Raw genomic sequence first — 25,439 nt, forward strand, 5'->3', positions numbered from 1 at the left:
GGGCTGTCATTTTATACCTGTCTCTTGCAAGGTCCTTTGTTCTGGTCCTCACCCAGGCACCCCACACCCTTTAAGAACAAAGAGAGAAAGTAAGGACATGAAGAAACTAGGATGAGGACCTTTGTTTTTGTGTGTGATCATGGTGAGTGACACATGCTGGGCACACCCTGCTGAGTAGGTGTCATCATCCAGTAGTTCGGATGGGAGGATGACTTCTCATTATTGTCACTTAGGAAATGAAGGGACAGCACAGCCTTGTTTTCCTCTTTTCTTCATCTTTGGCTGGTTTCAACAGACGTCTGCCATGAAACACTCTCCAGGATGACAACAACCTTAGCCAGCTGTCTTCCAATCTGGCTTCCTGAAACTCTGTGTAATGAATCACAGTATTCTGAACCAAGATTGTTTGTCTGGGTTCTTTCACAATATAAGCCTAAGGCCAGGCATTGGTGGCACACACCTTTAATCCCAGCACAATATAAGCCTAGAGTAGCCCACTCATAGCTTCCCCCTCAAACCTCTTACTCATGCCCCAGGACAATTATGGATAAGTTGAGAGCAGCTTTTTTATTTTAAATGATGCTTTAACCTCTCAGACTAGAGGAGAAAAAAGAGACAGTACCCCGGGATCCCCCTCTGAACATATTTAATTATATAATATAATATGGCTGAATCGTTCAAGGCTGAAGGTCCTTTCAGATTGAGGTGGACTTACTAATTTTAAAATACAGTTGAGTCATTAATATTTTGCAAGGTCATGCATACTCAAGAGATTTTTAAAGGATTTTCTTTCATAAAATATATGCACAAGTTTGTGGGTATCTTTGTGCAGGTCTGTGTGAGTGGTGTGCCAAATAAATTCAGTTCCTGTGGAGGCCGGAGAAGGGTACCTGGAGTTAGAGGAGAGCTGGGAACTGAACTTGTGTTCTTCAGAACAGCATGCATTCTAATCCAGTGAGCTACTTGTCCAGATCCTAAATATACTGTTGAGCAACTGATGTTAATTATGAGACATGAGGAAAAAGGCAGTAACTGGCTATCTGTGAGGGGGAAGAAGACATGTGTAAGCCAGTGTTCCCAATGCAGGTGAGAGAGGTGAAAATACTATGCATTTTTCTTAATAGCGGGATAACATGGGCTACCACCTACTATTTGCCAGGCACTGTTATGTACTCTGTCTGCTTTACCAAACTCAAATTTAACCTGGGAATGCTTTTCAATAGAGATTCATTACCAACCCTGCCACATTAATTTAAGACTTACAGCAACCTAGCCTCATAGTTGGCAATATCATGACACAAGAAAGTAATGAGCCTTTGCCCTTACAAGCCATGAAGTCTCTTCTAGGTGGCAAGAGACACATTTGTTTTTTTGGCAAAGCCTTCTGCCACCCTTCAGAGGCATACCAAATGCCTCCTCCTGTGGAAAGCCTTTCCAAATTCTCCCAATGTGAATGAATTACTCTTTCCTGTTCTGACAGTGCCATCCTTTACTCTGGGGCACTTAATCTAGATTCAGTGTTCTATTAGGAACATCCTTCATTAGTTCTTCAACATAAATTCTTAGAATTTTAAACATATGATGAGATCATTTGGGATCCAGACAAAGGAACAGATGGTAGATGCAAGCAAAGTTGTATTAAAGAGAAATATGAAAGAGATTATGCATAAAACGTCAGGGAAGACCAAGAGGAATGTTCAACAATGCTCATATACCCGGCATCATCTTAGAGCAGTTGGGGCATGACCATTCTAGTCTCAAGGGTCATACCAAGATGGGAACACAACTGCTCTTGAGTTAGGATCCTTCCTTCCAATGGAGGACCAGAGCCACTGTCAGTCTGAGGTCTGTAAGTTCCTCTCATTTACTGCCCATATGATCTGCAGCTTTCTCCTTCCTCATCTCTTCAAGATGCTTCCTAATGAAGGATGCACAAAAAATAATTTAGCAAAGAGAACAAAGAATTCCCACTACAAAATGATGCATTTTAATACAAATCATCAATTCTTAGCCTTATGAGAAGATGCTGATACCCACTTTGAACAGCAATAGGAGAGACTCAGGTGATGGCAGAGTATGTCCCCAGTGCCCTGTGATTGGGGTGTCTGTACAGAGTGGAACAATGGGAACACCTTGGGGAGTGGCTGTGGCATTGAGCCCACTGGTGTCAGACACCATCCTAAATGCATCTGAAAAAACCCATATGGACTCCCAGACACACATGAGGGGTAGTGCACAGAAATCAAAGGTCATCTAGAGTAGGTGAAGGCAATGAGCCAAGGCAATATGGCCATTACAGCTAATGAGACGTGTTTGTACATTCAGATTAATGGGTTCTGAGAAAATCTGAGATAAAAACATCCATCTCTTTAACTGTCGATCTCTAAGCTCTCTACCTGTGCTGCAGGGTATAACCAGTGGGTGGTTGGTATCTCCAATTTGAGTCTTGGGACTCTTTCTGTTTCACAGATGATCAGCATCTTTAAGACATAGATTTAGGGAAGGAATGTGAAAATGATCACTTTGGTGATAAAAAGCATAGGACATTTAAGTCTATTTTCATATTTTATCTAATTCCCAAACCAACTTCATTCCTTGCTGCCAAAGTCTGTAATTGCACAGAGGGGATTGAAGAAGTCAACCTGAGCAATAAGACACACACATAAACCAAATCTGTGAAGCTGAGGAATGAATGCATCATGTAAAATACATGTGCTTGGCTATGTATTTGACAAATACAGCACTAAGAAACATTAAGTTTAGGTATAAATCCATTCAGTGATACCTGATATGGAATAGTATCATATATATATAATTAAAATGTTTACATAACTGTTTTTCTTTTCTAATTTTTCTGGAAACCAGAAGGTTGTGACCCACATATGGGTGCTTGGAATTGAACACCCCCGTGCCCAGTCCTTTGAATGAGCAGCAAGTGCTTTTAACTGCCGATTAACTCACAGCTCTTAAAATTTAAACACTGAGATGAGTAACTCTTGACACAAATCAAGATTATTACAGCTTCACCCAGAAGATGGCATGAACTGCATTTGAGTTTGAATAATAACCATGTAACTAATTTCCTGTCCTTTTTTCCTCTTGTGGTGTTGTTATTGTAAAGAATGAAGATCCATTTCAAAAGCAGGAAGGCAAAACTTTAATGTTCCTTCAGATGGAATCATTGCATTTGGAAAAGGCAGTTTAAAAATACAACAAAGAGAAGGACTCAGCAAAGACTGGGGCGGAGCATGCGACTGTATTTCTGCCTGTCAGTCTGGAGTACCTAAGATGGAGGAGCCACAGGGTCTTCACACAGGTGCACGTGTGTGAGAGATGACAACTTTAAAGTGTCACCAAAATTAGCAAAAATCAAGGGGTTCTCTCAGCGAAATACTACCCTGGTTAGCAAACATTCAGAAGCACTGGAAATAACACAACTCAAGAACAGACTATTGAGGATGACACTGCGCAAGTTTCGTTAGCTAAGTCCAGGACATATGGTCAATTTCTTAGAAAAAGGAAACACATGGGTTTAACTTAACATGTATAGATTCAGAAAGATCTCTCTTACCATTCATTTATTTAACTCACCCTGTAAATATCTGTTGACTGATAACTGTGTATCTTACTCACTGAATAGAGAAGATGAGATTTGTATGAGATATTCTATCTTTTGAACTACACACTATTCTGGATTGTGATCTATCTACCATCTATCTACTAATCTACCTATCTATCCATATCTATTAGTCTATCTATGTCTACTGCATACACATATATATGCATGTTCACAAAAGGCTATGATTCTAAACCTTTTTATTTGCTTCAGAAAAAATGTAATAAAGGATTGCAAATTGCCAGAGAAGACTATTTTCACAAAATTACACACTATTGTGGACCTGCTGTTCAGGAGGTTGGGATACTTGTAAGAAGAGCTAATTTAGCATCTAAAGTTCCACTGATTAATAACAAATTAAAGAGAAGATGCTGGCATCAAAATACATATAGAAATAAAATCCAAGCTATTAGCATTAATATTTCTATCTTAACCTCTCAATGTCTTCTTTTATCTGGGGTCTTTTTAAAAAAATCATATTACACAGTAAAACATATATACAATAGTAAGAGTATTTATAGACTCAAAATTCATCTGTTTACTTATGTGGCTATGCTAACCAGAGAAAAAGAGAAAGTAGATTAACGTGTACCCATTAGTTTGTTTTAGAGCAAATGTCCTTTTTGCCTCTAAATTATGATGTTCTCCATCACCACGGAAGGTGAAATGAACTTTTATAGGGCATTTATATTTTGATTTACTTAATCAGAAATATTGATTAATGGTTAATGTTGGTATTTATTAACTAAATTTTATTTGTATCCCACCCATTGAAGACAGTGGATTCAGAATGATGAGCAGAATATAGAAGCCAACAAAATGATATAAATACATGAAAACTACATTTCAGCTTTTATAGACTTTTTTTTAAAAAGCATGTTTCTCACAACTGTTATGTTTGAGAAAGATCTACTCAGAAGTTTCTTGGGTTCTGGGTCACATTGAAGGTCCAAAGCATTATGGAACCTTTTATTTAATTTATGTATTAAAACCAACCTTAACATTACAACCAAGATTCAGCAGAATGTAAAGCTCTTAAATTTATCTCTATATTAATAGGTTTTGTGACATCCAAAAATTCAACTTAATAGAATTTAGAATCTGTTTTGTCTTGTTTTTTTTTCATAATAGAGCAACTGAAATGGCAGCAAGCAAGATTCTAATCTCCCAAAGTAAAATCATTATTCACATGTGTATGTGTTTAGTAGTGTAGCTTTGGGGGCATAGGCTTGCATAGAATTCTATTATAAAGAGAGGAAAACTGGGAGAAGTATTAGAACAATGTCATCATTTCAGAGCTCACTACAGGTCATTCAAGACAAACTTCCAGCACTCCTGGGATGTGTTCCTTCCTGCAAGCCCTTTCCCTCATTCCAAGTCTGAAGAGTGGGCAGCATAGCAGCCAGGGGTGGGAGTCTCAGTCCCTAAGCAGGATGTCTTAGTCTAGACAGGGTCATCAGCCAAGGCTCATCCCATGTTCTACACTCAGACTAAAGCAAACATTTGACCTTTGAACCATATACCAGTTCAATAGCAGGACCCTATTTTCCAAAAACAAATGGGAATGGGCATATATTGATCTTCTGTTTGAACTATGCAGAATTTATCTTCATAGCTACTTGATATTTTTAAATTCTGAAAACTGAAGCTCACATTTGAAGAAGAGACGCGTTAACTGGCATGCCATCCCTGAGAACACACTGATGTTGTGAAAGCAGCAGTACTGTGTTAATATTTTGACACTACTGACTGTTATTAACACGCCGGTGACACTTTCAATCATCCTTTTACAGGAAACATCTAGTCAAGGCTGATGATTTTGAAGACAGAATATTATCAGAGTGCTAAAAGTCTATTCCTAGCTGTGTCATTAACTAACTGGATGGATGTAGACAAGTCAACCAGAGTCTCAGGATCTCTATTTCTGCACGTATAAAAGAGCAATGATTTGTTGGGGGTTGGGGCATGCATGTGTGTATGTACACTAGGCTAGAGGTCAACCGTGGTGTCCTTAGGTGCCATCCACCTTGGTTTTTTCCGTCAGGGTCTCTCATCTGCATAAGGATCACTGAGTAGGCAAGGCTGTCAGGCCAGTGAGCTTGGGGAATTCGAATGTGTATCCCTGCCCAGGGCGAGATACAAACACCTGCCTCCAAACCAGGCAACTCCAGCAGCAAACATTTTACTGGATGAACTATCTCCCTAGTTCTGGGAATAAAAGTTTTCTAAACTTTTTGTATCATTGGGTAATTTCAAGATATATAGGATCTGTTACATGTGAAAATATATGCATATATTTTTTAAATTTTAGAAACAATCTTATTTTACATATCAATCCCCCCATATTCCCTTGCCCTGCCATTCCCATTCCCTTGCCCTCCCATCCATGAAAATATTCTGAAAGTATAGATTTTTCGATAGAAATACCAATACATATTTATTTTGGAAACTGAGAGAATATTTAGGGAGATTATCTTGGCAGAGGATAGTTGCTTTTTTTCTATTTTTTAGCCTTAATTTTTACTTTTGGCAGGGGGGTGCATTTGCCTGCATGTATATCTGAGTGCCGCTTGTGTGTAGTGTCCATGCATGTACATCTGTGCAATGCACACGTGCAGTGTCCGTGGAAGCCACAGGAGGGCATCAGATCCCCTGAAACTGGAGCCACACGTGGTTGTGAGCTGCTGTGTGGGTGCTGGGAGTCAAACCAAGGTCCTCCGGGAGAGCAGCCAATTCCCTTAACCACTAAAGCCATCTCTCTGGCCCTAACAGCAGAATATGTTTATATATTAGACAACATTTTCAACCCCAAGTGCCTTCTTTTATGATTTAACATACATAAAACATAATAAGATCCAAATGATAAAAACAGAAAAATCATGCTATGCAGTTTCTGTGTGGATAGTAAGCACTGTAATGTGCGCTAAAAAATTTACAAAAAGGAAAAGAATAACTCAACTTAAATAATGCGCAAAAGCATCAAGGGGGATCTAAGGAAACTTCAAATGTATATACGCAAAATGTTAAATAAAAGTGTGTGAGGTCACAGATCACACTGTTATTCATAACTTTTAGAGATAATTCAATATCCTAAATATTTTATGCTGTATCATTTAGAATGCAGTACAGACAATTAAAGCATGGTTTAGAAAATAATATACCAGTTTGATCATACACTTATTTATTGTATAGTCTATAGAATAGTCCAACTCCATTTATAGGAATACAGCTGTGAATTAACAAAAGCAAATCAGGTGATTTTAAATGCATAAGCCAAACTATAACTAGCAACTGCCTCTGGTAGGTGAAGAAATGGGAGTAAATTTTTCCTCGTGTTTTTTTTTATTTTATTTTCCAGTTTAGATTTAGATAAGAAACGAGGTTGCTTCACAAGTCAGTTCCAGGTCCCTCTCCCATTCCCTCCCCTCCTCCCGTGCCCTTCCCCCATCCCACCCACCCCCGTTATCCCCTCATTCCCCCAGGGAGGGTGAGGCCCTCCATGGGGGTGTCCATAGTCTGTCATTTCATATAGGGCAGGGCCTAGACCCTTCCCCAAGAGTTCAGGGTAAAAGTGCACCTCACATTGTTCTATGGGAGTCCAAAGTCCGTGTGTATACTTGGGATGGGTACTGATCTGCTGCCCAAGGCTCAATAGATTCCCTAGGCCTCCTCACTGACACCCAGATTCAGGAGGTCTTGATCAGTCCCATGCTGGATTCCCAGGCTGATGCCTGGGATTCAAGAGTTAACCTTTGTCTGGTCAGCTGTTTCTGGGGTTTTAAATTGTCTTTTATATCACTTTTGTAGGTCGCAATTCTTCCTTTACCCAAAGTTCTGTTTTCCCAGTATTGGTTACTCATGGTCAACCATGGTCTGAAATGTGAAATGGAAGAGTTCAGAAATAACAATACATACCTTTAAATAATGTTTATCATAGTTTACCTAACATCATTATCCTGTTTATTATTAGGTATTTTTTGTGATACGCTTAATTCATAAGTTAAACTTAATCATAGGTGTTTACATAGAGGAAACACAGTGCGTGTAGATTTATTGAGTTTCCAGTATCCACTAAGGGTTTGGGGATGGTATGAATATGTTAGGGTGAAAATATCTTATGTTCAAATTGCATCAATCTTAAACTTCTAACACAGTAACAAACATGCAGCACACACCATTTAAAAGTTACAAAAGTCCATACATGCAAATTAACCCCCTGCTCCTTCTTTTCCAGTTACCCAGTCCATGTCCAGCAAGTAGTCCACCAATAATTACACCCTTCCACATACCCCCCAGGCAGTCTGCACATAAACACCTTTGATACACAACTATTAAGAGAGTTTGCAATTTTCTGCAAAGTACTTTGCGTTGCAATTTGAAGATTTTCTTCTATGTATAGAAATTATTGGCCTTCCTTCAGCACAAACTGATTTAATCTTTTCAGAGGAAAAAGCTATGAACTGGAAAGATTTGAGAATTTTAAGTGTCAGGAAATGAACTAATAACATAAAATATCAAACTGATGGTATCAGGTAATATTTCAAGGAAGTTCTCAAGATAAAGACCATAGAAGGCTGCTGAATGTGATGATTTCCTGAGACAGGTGTTGATCAGCCAGACAGTTGGAAAATACAGAGATGGGTTGGCCAGGGCAAGCTCTACTAATGGGGCAGAATTTTAACACTTGAAAGTTTAAGGTGAGCCAGGGTTTCAAGCAGTAACAGTTGATATTTGGTGTTGGGCCATCCTCAGTCATAGTAATTTCTCCCACCTTTTTTTCTCCTTGATGTTAAAATTGGGTGCATGTTCTCAGACAGACAAAAGTACTTTTCAGTCTGTGTGAGTTGGGGCAGATTCCCAGTATTCAGGACACAGAGTCACAGTTTCTGATGACTGTCTTTCCCAGTCCATGGACAAAGTATACAAATCACAGAAGAGAGTGACCACAACTACAGAAAGCCATAAGTAATAGGACCGGATCTCTGTGCCTTCTGTCTAAGAAGGTCAAGACAGTAGACAAACAGGCAAGCAAACACGCTTTGTGGAAGCAAGAATAACCAAGCAGGGCTGCTTATGAAATGCCCAACTCTGCCATGGACAAAAATCAAACACATCGCAAATGACAAAACTCACTGAAGTACCAAGCTCCCACACAGGTGACTAAAGCAAACAAGCTTTCTTTGAGCTACTTCAGAGCCCTTACTAGGAGAAACTTGGTTTTCACTGGGCATTAACTTTTTGTTTCTATGGTACAGAGATATTATTTTGAAGAGAGTTTACAAAAATATTGAGAGAATCTTAGGTAACCAAAGGATTTAGATAAGATCCCTAGGAACAATGAAAACTTTGACAGACAAAACAAAACCACTTGAATGTAAGTGGTCTCTAATCTTTGAAATTCTACAGTACAACTGACTTCCCCTAAGAGCCCCACTATGTGAATTCTGAGCGTTTCTCTGTATCATTTACAGCTTTGGGGCTTTCATCTCCCCCTACCCTGCCCATACCATTAAATAAAGGGCACCCTGATAATCTGAAGCGCAGACTCCGTTAATCATAGCATTCTCCTATGGTTTGCTGAATTTCCCAAATCGGATAGAATGACAAAGGCACTAAGCTTAACCAGATGTGGTTTTATAGTGATGTCACTAGGCTTTTTCCTGTAATCAAAGCCCCCAAAACACACAGTATCTGCAACAAGGTTAATGGAAATCCCCACCAAGGGTAAATACTTCAGCAGATTGTGTCATCAGAATATGTTTAAACACTATTTAAAAGGATTTTACAATAAGAAGATTTGATTTTACACTGGTAGACGCACAGGCGCATAATACATGGGAGCTGTTAACAAATGACTATAATGCCCTCCTCTCTTTCTCCCATCCCACCGCCATCTGCATTGTTCTTTTCAATTAGCTTCTTGCATTTGAAGTTCAAACAAGTCTGCTGCTCTGATCACTGCATGGAGATGACAGTGGTCCAGCGTCCACTTTGGGAGAATAATCTTATGTTTTGATGTTTTTATATCCTATAACATTGGTGACCTCATGCTTTCTTGAAGATTTGCTTTAATTATGTATATAGGTAGCTCTTTGTGAATGGATATGCACAAGTGCCTGAAGTGACCGGAAAAGGGATTTGGGTCTCCTGGAGCTGGAGTTATAGGCATTTATGAGCTGCCTGACATGGGTGCTAGGGACTCATCTGGCACTTCTGGGGGTAGGTGTTTGTTTTTAACCACTGAGACATCTCTTCATGCTATTTTTACATCCTTCACATCCTTTTCCATTTGCTCACAACAAAGTTTAAAACTTATCTCAATTCATCCTAGTACCTGAGACCATCAGACCCCCTCCTTGCTTCTGACTGCTGCCCAAGTGTAAGTGTGTAACAATGGGGCCCTGTTTGAGTTTCATGTAATAAGCTTTATAACCATGCATGCCGTATATCCTGCCCTGGCTCTGGCCTGCCAACTCCACAATGTGTAGCATCTTTCTCTGTTCTTACTTTCCAGAAGGTTCCTCATGCTGAATGGCATCCTACTTGTGTTTCTATCTGTTTCTAAGCATTTCCATGGCAAGTCGTGAGAGACAATGACACCATCTCAGCACTGAACCTCTGACCTTGGTGCTTAAAGATGCTCAACAGACAGATTGAATTGAACAGGCAGCTTAGATACATGCTTGAAGGGAATTCTAAATTAAGAACTTTTATCACAATAGTAAAGTTTATCATTCTCTAACCAGAGCCACATGGTTGTCAGGATTCTCGATTTTCACAATTAAATTTGCTATCCATTTAATTCCAAAACTAAACCATGAAGTAGTTTCCATCCTTAACCTTCTACCAGGAAACAAAGGGCTTTCCTGGTGGCATAGAACTGCCAAGCTGGGCAGGCTACTGCCAAACCCTGTGGTAGGGAGGCTTCTGAGGAAAAATCCAGTCAACGTTCATCTTCATGCAATTCCTTACTTTTTAGTATAGGTGGAAATGATGAAATGGACTTTATGGGGTTCCTGCAAACTGGTAACTGATGTATAAAAACTGAGATTATCCTGGTAGGTATAGTCTAATTATAAACCCTTAAGATACGAATCTCTAGTGTCCTTGTATTCACAGGAACACACTGCGAGAGAGCAAAGAGCTGTTCCCTGTGGATTTTTAAAACAAAGAAAACACTATGCCATATATGAGCTTTGTTTTTCCCCTACACACACACACACACACACACACACACACACACACACACACAAATAATCAGGATCGGTACACAATTAATAATAACTAATAGTAAAGCAGAACAGCTGTAGTAAGTTGACCATGCACAACTGAAGTCATGCAGAATGGAAATGAAGGACTCCTGTAGCATTCTTCAGGTGGTGGTAGAAGAATTTGAATGTGAGAGGGATTTAACATAATGAAAGTTCTCCACCACAAAGATGGAAAAGGACTCTGTAAAATGACTGGTAGTAGCCTCTAGAGTTGAGAATAGCCTTGTCTGAACCCAGGAGAGAATTGGGACCTCAGCCCTACCTCTACAGAAACATGAATTCAGAACCTAATTCAGGGAGGCTTTCCCAGGAGGCCCCGGCTCTCCAACTCCTTGGCTTTGTGGGCCCTGACTCAGTAACCATCTTAATCTATCCAAGCTTCTGAATCTTTGATGTGTGAGCTCATACAGAGACAATGCTTAAAGCTAATTACAGAATCTTATAGCTAATTATGGCTATAAGACTGAGTTCTATCTACTATAATGTGTTGGGCAGTTATCACCTATTCAGTCCCAGACTCGGTCCAAAAAAACTTCAACAATGATCTTTCCATATCTACTGTACCAATGGAGGTAATTTTAAAGAAACCTTAGCAGTCATATATTAAATATGGTAGATACCGTATCTGCCTTTTTCCTTTGGTGACTGTGGAGGAATGAAAGTTTATTTGCCAAGGTCAACATGCATATCAGAATTGTTAAGTGAACAAGAAACACTGTCTCTCCTGTTCCTGCAACTACAGACTTGAGTGTGTGCAAATGCATACACAGGTGTTTACATTTCAGGGCTATCTGAAGACAATGATTCAGCCCTGTGAGGAGCCAAGGAACCTGGATTCCAGTCAGAGAAAACAGGAAAATGAAAAGTCTAGGAATGGGGAAATACTTGTGTTTATAAGAGCAAACAGAAAATGCTGGTATAACATTGTAGAAATACAGAAGGGTGGAAGAATGATACAAGGGCAAGAAAGTAGACAAGAAAAATGTGTACTATATACCAACAGAAGGAATTTGAATGTTAAGATTGAATGTGGGGTTGAAGGAGAAGTGATCCAATATTAAATTCAGATTTTTGTTTCTGACAAAAGAGTAGAGTGTTGCTGTTTCCTGAGACGAAACTCAGGAAGAAAAACAAAATGTTGGGGTGTGACCAATAAAATAATTTCATTTTTAGGGAGTTGGCTAAGTAATCAAGTGTCCAATATGCATTTAAAGACCTGTTAATGGCTGGAAGAAAAATATCTTAGCTGAAGATCAGTATGAATGGGGATTGAAGCTCGAGGAGTGTTGAAAGACTGTGAGGGAAACCAACGTTTGTGGAAGAGAAAAAAGAGACCACAGTACAGCTTGGCCATCAACAGGGAAATGGGGAAGGCGAAAATGTCACAGACACAAGGAGAGGAATGTCCTGGGATCCAAGGAGCATCCTGAATTACATGGCCGCCATGTTGATTTAAATAGGAAGAATAAGGATGTTGAAAACACAAGTAAGATGGGTAAAGTTTGGACCCAATCCAGGTGTCCTGGGTTAAACCTCTGTTTTCTAAAAGGACATGTTCAATTACTAAACTCCAGTACATGTGTTCTTATATGGAAATAGCGTTTTTGAGGTTTAGTATGACCTCAGCTTAATCATGTTAAGTCAAAATCAAGGGGTTAAGTCAGTCAACTTAATCAAGTTACAAAACATAATCAAGTTAAGCGGAGGCCATAGGAGATTAGGGTAGGGCCATAAATCCAATATGAGTGCTGTGTTTATAAGAAGGGGAAGTGTCATGTGATGGTAGAGGCAGAGATCACAGTGAAAAGGAGAAAAAATTAGAGGAGAAGAGATTAAGAGCAAGCACGAGAAAGCTACTGCAGATGAGAGAGCCACCACTGAAGGGTTTGTCAACGTTAACTCAGCAAAGCTCAGGATCCTGGGCTCAGGTATGAGGAACACAGTTATGCTAATCTGTATTTGATACCTTTCATCTGAAGGTGCTGTAATCCTGGTGGCACAAGAGAGGTGATACCCTGAAAACATTTTATACTTGAAGTAAGGATAGGAGGGAAGGAAAGAAAGAATCTGAAAGGCAGAGAGAGGTGAGTTCAAAGAAAAAATAAGAGTGTAAAAGGAGTCCTTAATTAGTCTAGACGATAAAAGGCCAGAGTCAGATATAGAGGGAAATGCTGAGAGATCAGAGAAGGAACAAGCCACAGCACATCTTACCTCCTAAGCGTCTCCACAGAGAGGAGAGCAACTTCCTGTTTGTTCCTGCTTATATCCTGTTACTGCCCAGCTACGTCACTTCCTGCCTGTCTGTACAGACATCCAGACCTCTATGGTTAGCTAGTGGCAAGGTCCATTCTCTGACCCCCAGACAGACTTTGTTTGTGGAAGAAAGATATCACCACATAAGAGCCCTGAGCCCAAGGCCCAGGGAAACATTGTAGGAAAAGGGCAGAAAGATTATAAGAGCCCAAGAATCAGAGAGTCTACAACGAGATAGTTTTTCTTCTACATATGACAGTGAAGATGTACTCTTAAAATCTCAACAATAAGGTCACCTAAACAAGACCTGCATGCTAACAACATCAGCTGGAACTCCAACAGGGGTAGGAAGAAAATGTCACCAAGATCCATCACTAGATGAAGAGCTGTGATTGCTGAGGTCAAGATTTAGTGTTCTCCATAGATGAACTCTCTGGTTATCTGATCCCTTATGTATATACCAGCTTACACATGCATATACACACCAGCACACAAATGCATATACATACCATCACACACATACTTATACATACTAGCACATATACAGACCAGCATAATATGAATATACATACCAGCACACATATATTTATACATATCAGCACACATATACATATAAGAAAAACCAAATGGAATCACAAGGTAGTATTTAAGCTGGGCAGTAGTGACAAACACCTATAATTCCAGCACTAGGGAGACAGAGGCAGGCAGATCTCTGTAAGTACAAGGCCAGCCCAGGACAGCCAAGAAAAACAAAAAACAAAACAAACACACAAAAACCCAGGTTGTATTTTTGTATTTACATATACATACATACATACATATATACACACACATACATGTACACACATCCACCAATAAGAATCGAAGAAGTGGCCATAAAGTTAAAAAGGAGTGGGGAGAGCTGGACATTGGTGGCACACGCCTTTATTCCAAGAACTTGGGAGGCAGAGGCAGGCAGATTTCTGTGAGTTTGAGGCCAGCCTGATCTACAGAGCGAGTTCCAGGACAGCCTCTGAAACAATACAGAGTGGGGAGATGTGGCAAGAGTTGGAAGACCAAGTAAAAGATGTAGAAATGATGTAAATTCAGCATCCATGTGTGAAATTCTCAAAAGCAGAGTTAAAAAATAATAAAATGAGAAAACTAAATATCTTGATATTAGTAAATTAGTGAAAGAGGATAAAACAGGTGATTCCTATTGGGTGGGGCTGTGTGTGGTGAACCTGTGAGACAGAGTCAGTCCTAGGTGAGGGCAAGGTCCTGGATGTCTAACTGAGAGGCAGTGACGCCAAAGCACACCACGCTCTCTGTGGACAAGGAAGGATACAGACTGAGATTCCCTGCCAGTCATTCCTCGGAGTTCAAAGACTGGAGATGCTGGAGAACTTGGAGTCAGGAAGGAGCGCTGAGCTTTAGAGGAGCAGGTGGGAACGTTAGGAAGGGTGAGTTACGAAGGAGAACCTCCCACAGGCAATGATGAACTTGTGGGTGGTCTTACAGAGTCAGTGGGTGGAAGAGTTCTCTGGAAAGAAATGTGCACAGTGGACTGGAGCAGGAGACTTCACCAGTGGACTAGAGCAGGAGACTTCACCAGTGGACTAGAGCAGGAGACTTCACCAGTGGACTAGAGCAGGAGACTTCACCAGTGGACTAGAGCAGGAGACTTCACCAGTGGACCAGAGCAGGAGACTTCACCAGTGGACTAGAGCAGGAGACTTCACCAGTGGACTAGAGCAGGAGACTTCACCAGTGGACCAGAGCAGGAGACTTCACCAGTGGACTAGAGCAGGAGACTTCAGCAGTGGACTAGAGCAGGAGACTTCACCAGTGGACTAGAGCAGGAGACTTCACCAGTGGACTAGAGCAGGAGACTTCACCAGTGGACTAGAGCAGGAGACTTCACCAGTGGACTAGAGCAGGAGACTTCACCAGTGGACCAGAGCAGGAGACTTCACCAGTGGACTAGAGCAGGAGACTTCACCAGTGGACTAGAGCAGGAGACTTCAGCAGTGGACTAGAGCAGGAGACTTCACCAGTGAAATGAAACAGGAGACTTCACCAGTGGACTAGAGCAGGAGACTTCAGCAGTGGACTAGAGCAGGAGACTTCACCAGTGAACTGAAACAGGAGACTTCACCAGTGGACCAGAGCAGGAGACTTCACCAGTGGACCAGAGCAGGAGACTTCACCAGTGGACTAGAGCAGGAGACTTCAGCAGTGGACCAGAGCAGGAGACTTCACCAGTGAACTGAAACAGGAGACTTCACCAGTGGACTAGAGCAGGAGACTTCACCAGTGGACCAGAGCAGGAGACTTCACCAGTGGACTAGAGCAGGAGACTTCAGCAGTGGACCAGAGCAGGAGACTTCACCAGTGAACTGAAACAGGAGACTTCACCAGTGGACTAGAGCAGGAGACTTCACCAGTGGACTAGAGCAGGAGACTTCACCAGTGAAATGAAACAGGAGACTTCACCAGTGAACTGAAACAGGAGACTTCACCAGTGGACTAGAGCAGGAGACTTCACCAGTGAAATGAAACAGGAGACTTCACCAGTGGACTAGAGCAGGAGACTTTAGCAGTGGGCTAGAGCAAGAGACTTCACCAGTGAAATGAAACAGGAGACTTCACCAGTATACCCATGGCTTCTGATAGCAGCAGGGTCTCCCAAGCAACTCCTAGTGAAACAGAAGTGATGCAAAGACAATGCCTTTGACTCTTTCATCTACTCTGAAGCCCTTAGGGATTATTAAAGGCACTTGATAACAACTGCCAAATTCACAAATCACTTCATATAAAAGTGATCTGCCCCCACCCCCACCCTGCATCGCCCCCACTGTCAACATTAGCTGTCACTGAATGGGGACATTAAGTATAAATATGGTTTACTATAGTATCAAACACACAGCCAGACACTCTACAGAGAATAGAGTTGGTGGTGAACTGGGCCCTCCTTCCATACACGTGTTGAAGTCTGAGCCCCAAGAGCCTCATAAGGTGTCATAAGGGCCTTCCTTTGTAATGTGTTGATAGGAGGTGACTAGGGTACTAGGGTAGATCCCAACAAACCAGGACGGTGTTGTTATGGAAGTGGAAATTCAGAGATGACAAACTACCAAAGAGGACACTTCATGGGAATAGAAGAAGCAAATGTGGTGACATCCTGATAAACCAATTAAGCTCCAAAGAGGGCCAGCAAGTCACTGGAAAGCAGGAGAGAGGCTGGGGCGGTCTGCCTGCAGACATCCCAGGCGACAGAAGGCAACAGGTGCTGCTGATGCCCGGATCTTACCCATTGAGCTCCAGAACCGTGACATAAACTTCTGGAATGCATATGGTTTGTGGCGCTTTTTCACAGCAGCCGAGCAAACTATTACAAGTAGTTAAAATGATTTTTTGCTACTTATTGGGTGATTAAATGAAAATTTCTAGGAAGCTACATGAACAGCCTACCTCATTAAAGTCATTTACCAAGTTTAGCATATTAATTACTCCTGAATTATGCATCAGTGTTTATTTACTTCAAAATATTAATTTACTGATTCCCAGTGATTTTTTTTCTCAAATTGATTCATTTTAAGTCAACCCAATAAAAGTTTGGGAGATGCCGACTATGTCCTAGATGATAGACACTTCTGATTATGGAAATGAGTAATGACACAATGATTGTACACAATACCCTTAAATTCATGTTTTAAACAAAGATGTGCCCTGCTTAAAATTGGTTTAAACAGGGTACATTCAAATGGCGGATGTGTGTACAATGACCTGAAGCATTTGTGAATCAAAGGAGGGTGTGGGAACGCAGGTAAGCGATGTGTGCTCACATTTCGACAGTGGCAGGCAGCACGGTGTACACGGTGTACACGGTGTAACCCTGACACTGTCGAAAGGAAGTGAGTGAGGCTGCGGGTTATGACTCTATATCAGAGGAAAGACCAGGGAGAACCAGGAGGTCAATGTTATCCCATAGGCCCCATCAGATGTCTACAGTGCCTTTCACACCAGTGTTATCTATCAAGCACGTTGAAATGGAAAATGCCAAACAACAAAATACAATGTCTAGACTCCAAAAGCAGAGAATTTAAAACATGAAATGACTTCCTCAAGGAAAAGAAGAAAGAGGTTGGGGAGACTGGATTATTAGTAAAACGACTGACACACATGCCTGGGGACTTGAGCTTGGATCCCCAGAGCCCACCTAAAAGAGGTAGGTGCTATGTGCCTGTGCCCACAGAGCAGTGAGCGTGGAGACAAAAGGATCCCAAAGCTCACTGGCCAGGCAGCCTAGCACAGACAATGAGCTACAAACTAGAGAGAGAGAGAGAGAGAGAGAGAGAGAGAGAGAGAGAGAGAGAGAGAGAGAGAGAGAGAGAGAGAGAGAGAGAGAGAGAGAGAGAGAGAGAGAGAGAGAGAGAGAGAGAGAGACTCTGCCTCAAAAACAGGCAGAGCGCAATCTAGGCCAGATAACTGGTAGGGACCACTGCAGGCACACAGAGCTGCATATATAGTAAGTGCCCCACTACATGAAAAACAATGGAAGAAGGAAGGTAGGAAAGGAGGAAGGAAGGAAGGAAGGAAGGAAAGAAGGAAGGAAGGAAGGAGGGAAGGAGGGAAGGAAGGAGAGGAGGAAGGAAGGAAGGAAAGGAGGAAGGAAGAAGGAGGGAAGGAGGAAAGGAGAGAAAGAAAAGACAAACGCTAGAATTCCATGGCTAGGCTAAAGCAGGAGCGTATCTCCTCATGTGTAAACGCTTGTGTTGCATGCATTCATCCATAAACACACTTGCACACACATCTGCAATTCACTGAGAGATACACACACTACTTCCTGTATGCTCAAATCCCCCTTTACTGTGGTTCCACATTACACTTCGGACTTCAACACTGTTGGCCTATACTCATGATATCCCATCACTGAATACTCAGAGCAGTGGGTGTGGACCTTCTGTGGCTGTAGGCTGCTGCTGTAGTGTCACCACAGTGAGGTTGGTGATGCACTGTGCTGTCTGCTGAGCACACAACTGAAAGATGACTGGGATTAGCTTCTATATCAGACTGGAAGGGGAAGATGTGTGTCTCAGTCTACAAAATTTCATTAACTTCAAGAACTGATACTGTCTTAGCCACTGCTTGAGGTCAGAAGGATTTGGTCTGTAGGTTCAATAAAAAAGAATGTGAGCTGGGCAGTGGTGGATGGTGTATGCCTTTAATCTCAGTACTCAGGAGGTAGAGGAGGCAGGGGCAGGTGGATTTCTGCAAGTTCAAGGCCATTCTGGTCTACACAGTGAGTTCCAGGACAGGTTCCAAAGCTACACAGAGAAACCCTGTCTCAAAAAACAAAAAAAAAACAAACAAACAAAAATTGTGTCTGATTTATTCTCCACCTAACTTTCAAAATTGGTCAATGAAAGGTATTGAATTATGCTTGATTTACTTACATTTAGCACACCAACCTATGCTGTTAACAGATAAGACCTTACTATACAAAACTGGGGGTTCTAACATGCTGATAATGCTGTTGATTGATTGGGGAAGTCGTTGCACATATTACAATCAGTCAAGAATATTCATCAAGCTGTATCCTTAACACACACTCTTCTGTAAGATATTTCAAGAGTTAAAATAACAAATTAAAATAATCAGCAGGCTCTATTTGTCAAGGTCTCAAAAGGTCACCTTGTATCACCAGTTCGGCATTGAACTCGACTGCTCTTGTAAGTAGAAGTCACCCCCAAGTTGCCTCTAAAGTCTCTCCCTGCACAGGAATCCTTTCATATCATTTGGAAGAAAAAAATCTCAAGTTATCACATCATGTGTGAATAAGAGAGCAGCTCTTAAAATACAAATACATGCATTTCATATCCTCACACATCAGTGCATCGTACAATGAAGCATTTGCTTGGAAGGGTGGCCATTTAGGTACAGTGTTTACAGCTAAGCATGAGGGATAGTTAAGCATCCCATACATGCTACTTCATTTCTTTTGATCCTGTGTTACTCAATAAGTGTGACTCTGTGAAGAAATCATTAACCCAAGGTGCCAAGGCATCTAGTTACATCCTGAGACGTCATTGCGGAGCCTTTGTTCACAGAGATAATTGCTTTAGAAGTTGACCCACGAAGGCTCTAGATACTTTTCACAGGTCTTTTCCCTCCTTGTATCCTCGAATTTTCTTTCAACTTTGTATACTGTGATGTCATAATCTATGGCATGAGAGAGGTACCCCCTGATTTACGGAAGCCAGCATAGTCTTATCTGCCATGGACACATGCTCTGTCTTTTTAACATTTAGGCTTGGGGTTTAAGGTTCAAGCCTTTTTGCAGGATTCCTCCTAGTGATAATATGTGCAAGGAGTGACACTGCACTGCTGTGTTCAAAACTGTTAAATCGGGGCTGGGGTTCGACTCAGACGTCACAGTGTTTGTTTGGAGTGCATAAGGCCCTGGTTTGTTCCCAGTACTGCTCTAATACCAACCCAGGAGAGGCAGAAGCAGGAATGGTGGCAGTTATAGATCATCCTCAGCTACATGGTGAGTTTAAGGCCAGCCTAAAGAAACTACCAGAGTTTGACTTTGCTCAAAGGAACTATTGGAAAGCAGCAGCACGAATCAATATAATGTTGCTCAAATGTGTAGAGTATTGGTAAGGTTCCTTCCAATACTTGGCAAGAGGTATCTAACCTTTAAATTTGTTTTTTTATTGTGTCACAAAGAATACAGCGACATCTTCAATAAATTTCTTATTGTAAGACTGAAGTGTTTGGTGAGTTTTATTCATGGTTCTGTTTGACCTTGACAAATAAGACCAAAGGAAAGTTGTGGTACGTTTAGTAGGTTAAGGATATGAATACTTAACTACCCAATGTTATCAGAATTTTACCCAACATTCCTTTTTCTCCCCTCCTCTCTCAGCTTCCCTCCACCTCTCCAAGATTTTCAAGGCCCTTCCCTGCTTCCCTCACACACCACTCACTTCTAGATTACTTTAACCCATGGTTCACTGTGTCCACCTCACTCAGAGAATCCTAGGTCCTGGATACTGGGCCTGTAGGGGTTTGGGTGAAAATCTGCCCTACAGGATCATTTATTTAAACACTTGGTCCCCAGCTGGTGTTGCTGTGTAGAGTGGCTTAGGAGACTGTGGCCTTGCCGGAGGAGTGTTCTATTGGACGTGGGCTTTGATAGCCATTTCCAGTTCTCTTTACTTGGTGCTTGACACTGAGGATGTGAGCCATCAGAGCACTCTCTCCAGCCACCATTGCCACGCTGTCCCAATCATTACAAACTCTTACCCTTGAGAAATGTAAGCCCAAACAAACCCTTCCAAAAGTAGTCTTGGCCATGGTGTAGTAGTAACTATGACATGGGCTTGAGCAAGCACATGTGTTATCATTGACATCAGGCTGTCTTTACCTCTTAAGAAAATTCCTTGTTGCCATTTCCCCATGGGCAGTTGTGAAAGCATCAACAACAGCAGCCATCTCAACCCCAAACCGCTCAGGTGTCAGAAGAACTGTTTTGAGGCTTCATTCTTTTTGCTTCCAGGGTAGCATGACTCTCGGCAACTTTGTGACCAGGTTGCTGAACTGATTGAACTAATCTCCACCACCATGCTGCTCCTGTACTTCCAGGCCATGTGGGCTTCTCTGAAACATCCCTGCAAACGTCTTAAAGATTGCCTGTTTCGGGTAGGGTGCCCCTCTACAGTGACAATGACCTGGTTGGCTACCATTTGGTGGTCTTCATCCAGCAGTATGCTATCCAGCCTTAACTTAAGCAGTCCCAGGATGCTGAATACTCTCACAGAGGCATCTATTTCAACCTAGTCATGGGTGTACCACACATATATACACACACACACACACACACACACACACAGCTCACTGTAGCCCTGCTAGCATTATCAATAGAGGTTCTTCAATCTTTTGATCATGCTTTTAATCAGAAGTTTTAAAAGCACAATTGCTTTAAACTCAAAATTCTTTAAAAAAAATCTGTCATGGGACAGAAATAAGAGATTAATGGATATCTTGCAGGAAAGATAAATGGCACCACCAGAATACTGCAAAACTGGGGGGGAAATTAATTGAACCCTTACTTTTGATAAATATTTATTTTTTGTAGAAGAAAAATGCATACTAGTTTAAGCTGTCATTACACTAACCTACATCCTATTTTTCATATTATTAGTAATACATAATGTGGTAGTTTATATTCAAAAATAAAACTAGAATGTATATACCTCATGTATTTATCCAGAAATACACCAAGGTTACTATGGTTACGAAAAATCCATTACCTTTGAATATGGAATGAAAAAGTTTGACTTAAAGTGTGTGCTATTTATTATAGCACACATCAACAGCCTTCGGGAGGTTCCCTAACTGGGTTCATTTTTCAGTGTCAGAACTGACCCAATGTGCTACAAGCCTATGGCCTATGCAAGACAAAAATCCAAACTGTGCACATTTTTTAATATGGCTTGTACTGACCCAAGGAGCAGCAATGCATCTGACTTTTAATGTTTCATATTTAAGAGGAAGAAAAAGTTCGGAGCACCCAGAGGCTAAGCGGCTCCTGAATGGAATGCCCTGCTTCAGCCTCGGTCTCCCTTGTCAGCTAGGCCATTCCCTATGCACCATGGGAGGGCGTCTGTTCAACTGAAGTGTTTAAGAGAAGCCACAGACAGATGCAGGAGGGAGGGGCAGACGCTGGCGCTTTGAGTAGTTAGAAAGGGGCATTAGATCATGTTGGAAGGGAGTATTCAGTACAGTTGCGAGCAAAGGAGTTTAAAGCGTCATTGATTCTGGTCAAGAAAACATTATGAAGGCACTGTTTTTTGACGAAATTTCAAAAATTTTCCTTTCCCTGGTAAAGTTTTGCTCTTCACGAGTAATTGGATATTTTGAGGTAAAGCACAAATGTCTGCCAATCACTCAGAAATGCAGTTGGTAGGACCAGAAGTTACAAATGAAAATAAATTTCAAGTATTTTGTTAGTAAAAAAATCATATCAAAACTTTGTAAATGATATTCACTACTGATAAATTCTCTGGAAATCAAATGACAATGTAGACCAACAAGTTTGTAAAAGAAAAAGCCAAAGGAACGACATAAAAGTAGGAGAGGAGGAAGAAGGAAATCAGTAAGGCAGTAGGGGTGAGTGTAAGCATAATGTATTATATAGAGGTCTGAAACTGTCACAAACTTAATGACCTTTGATTTCATTTGTTCCCCTTTCCATACAAAGCATTGCAGTATGCATATATATATGAATATATATATATAGTATTTATCACAATAGCATGTAAAAAGACAAATTTAGTGTGGTTGCATGCATTCATATAAATCTCTTAGATGAAGCATGTTATTAAAATATTCTGAAACAGAGTGCAAGAGAGATGGCTCAGCGGTTAAGAGCGCTTGTTGCTCTTTCAAAGGATCTGGGTTCAATTCCCGGCACCTACATGATGGTTTGCAAACATCTGTAACTCTAGTTCCAGGGGATACAATACCCTCTTTGGACTACCTCACATGCCAGGCATGGGCTTTGGTGCCATTTGGACCCACATTTAATTTGTTCATGCAATTACTGACATTCTGGACTAGCTGTGCCTCAGTCTTGCTAACTATAAGATTAGAAGAGTATAACATGCCCTTCCTCATCTATTCTGAGGGTTTCTTTTGTTGTTGTTGTTTGCTTGTTTTTTGTTTTAGGTTGGAGACAATTTTGTCAGATGTTGGTATAGTGACACCTACTTGCTTCTTCCTTCCATTTTCTTGGAATACTCTTCCAACCTGTTGCCCTAAGGCAGTGTCTATTGTTGACCATGAGGTGTGTTTCTTGGATGCAGCCAAAAGTGTGCTTCTCCATAAGATGAAGCCCATTCTCAGCAGTGAAGAACCAATGGCTGGACTGGTCACAGGCCCTAGGGGAAGCTTTCACTGTTGAACTGCTACATGGGTTTAGCATTAAAACAACTTCCAATGATCTATATCAATCTACCCCCAGACAAGTGCATCGATCATACTGTACCTGAGACACCTCTATCTGCAGACGGTGATTCCTACAGTGACCTACAGCTGGCCCAAGTAAAATAAAAGGCTGTGTAATGCTCAGCCCCAACGGGACACATATACTTCACCCTCCTCCCAAGGCGCAGGAATCATTTCTGAAGAAGAGAGAGAAAGAAGGTAATAGCTAGAGGTGGTGGATGATTACAAGGAAACATCTGGACACAGCAGGGACTTCGCGCATAAGAACTCACAGCAATTTCAACCGCATGCACAAGGCCTATGCAAGCTCGAGACAGGCATAATCACAGTATAGAAAGGGAGTTGGGTATACTACCCTACCCCAAGCCAAATAGCTGTTGGCAACTGATAGCTTCTGGGAGAGGAAGAGACGGTTCTCTCCAAGAGTGTGGGCTTTCGTTCGTCGACCGCATTCCAGTAGAAGTCCACACATCCAAGAATATTTGGGCAGCAAAAAATATTTTTGAAGGTTTACACATGAGACAGATAGTGATTCTGTGGATAAGGAAGAAGGGAGGTGTTAGGCAAGAGAAGGGGGAGCTGAATGAGCGTGATCAAGATGGGCACGGAATTCTCAAAGACGGGATGAGAAAGAAAGGTTTAAAAATTGAGAGGATTCAGACTCATCTTGCCAATTTGACCTTCAAAGCTTCAAGGCGTGGCTCTTCTCCATGGTGAACAACGCTAAGGCCTCAGAACGCTTCCTCTCTTCAGCTATTCAGTGGCAACAACGAGAGCGACAGCCGCTCATGAGGAAGCTACTGAGAGTAAACGCCACTGGTGACACTGCAGACAGCATCCTTTAAAACTTCACACTCAGACGGAAACCAGTGAGTGCTTGTTACCAGGGAAGGCGGCTGTGAACATGTGAGATGAGTGAGTACACGGCGCACAGGCGAGCTGGTCCGCTGTGACAATGTCTCCAAAGTCTCCCACTGCAAGTCCGCCAGCCTGCCGGCTCTGCTTGCTGGTGCCTCATTCCAAAGGTTCCCGAAGGCAGCAGGGTTTTGCACGCGGTGTTGGAAACTGGTGTGGGTTCTTCAGTTCTCCCCTCTCCGCTTAGCTGCTCTTCTGGCTTTGCAAAAGGCCGCCGAGTGATAGTCTGGCGTGTCTGCAAATCTGTTCCAGCCTGCATCAGTTCCTGGGGCATCAGCTGAGGCTTCCTTGTGTGAAGCAGTCAGTTTATGCGTTGGTCACGGATCTAGACGCAATGTGTGGCTGCACCTCTTCCCCACTTCTATTTCCTAGACCTGTGTGCTAATTCTTCCTCTTCTTCATTCATTTGAAACAGGATCACTTGGTGTCTAGGCTAGCCTTAGGCTCAGCCAAGGATGACCTTGAACTTCTGACCCTCTTGCTTAAATCCCCTGCTTGCAAGAACTCCAGGCATATGCCAGAACTCCCGGTGGAAGTGGGACGAACCCAGAACCATCGGCTCATCAGGCAAGCATTCTGGGGACTGAACCACAGTCCTTGTCATCTGCTTTGTTTACTGCCAAGAATCAGGAGACTTAGCTGGGCAGAGGTGGCGCATGCCTTTAATCCCAGCACTCAGGAGGCAGAGGCAGGCAGATCTCTGTGAGTTCGAGGCCAGGCTGGCCCGACAGCCTCTAAAACAATACAGAGAAACTCTGTCTTGTAAAAACCAAAAAAAAAAAAAAAAAGTATCAGGCGACTTCTCTCTCATTCCTCTCTCAAGTCAACACTTCTGAGCTGTTTCCAAGTCTGCATTAGGTTTTGTACAGGCAGCACTGAACAAAAGAGACACGCACATATCCTCTTGCACTTAAAATTTAGAGGGAGAAAGAATAATTGGCCAAGATAATGGGGTAAAACCTGGAATTTCTTTTAAAAGCACTGGGGGGTCTATAAAGGTATTTGGTATCTCAGGATTCATGAGAAGGGTCTTATGGGAATGACTCTTAGAAACAGAATGTCCTGTCTCCCTTTATGAACAGCAGTATGTTTTGCTTCTGAAAAAGTGCCCTATGCATTGCTACATATATAAAATATGTTTTAATAATTATCATTTATGAAACATTTTCTGTTGTCTATATATGCCAATTGAAATAATGTCATCAGTTCAATCTTTTTTAAAAAAGATTTATTTACTATTACTTTATGCATCTGAATTGTGTGTGTATATGTACTTGTACCATGTGTATGTCTGATATCTGGGGAAGAAGGCACCTTAGAATTTGAGCAGCATGTAAGTGCTGAGAACTGAGCCAGGTCCCCTGCAAGAACAGTAAGTCCTTTTAGCA

General features: G+C 41.7%; 1 protein-coding gene and 1 long non-coding RNA gene across 2 annotated transcripts in view; both read right to left on the bottom strand.

The window, feature by feature from the left end:
* The window catches only part of Ush2a (usherin), a 644,634-nt gene that overhangs the window by 331,695 nt on the left and 287,500 nt on the right, over window positions 1-25,439 (bottom strand).
* LOC121136932 lies at window positions 1,619-13,147 on the bottom strand. The gene is made up of 3 exons (XR_005874122.1): window positions 13,099-13,147; window positions 2,397-2,480; window positions 1,619-1,918 (listed from the first exon to the last, which is right to left on the bottom strand). It is a non-coding gene; the product is annotated as an uncharacterized LOC121136932 (long non-coding RNA).

Source organism: Mesocricetus auratus, unplaced genomic scaffold, assembly GCF_017639785.1.
Source record: "Mesocricetus auratus isolate SY011 unplaced genomic scaffold, BCM_Maur_2.0 Super-Scaffold_100676, whole genome shotgun sequence".
In the NCBI taxonomy this organism is placed as follows: domain Eukaryota; kingdom Metazoa; phylum Chordata; class Mammalia; order Rodentia; family Cricetidae; genus Mesocricetus; species Mesocricetus auratus.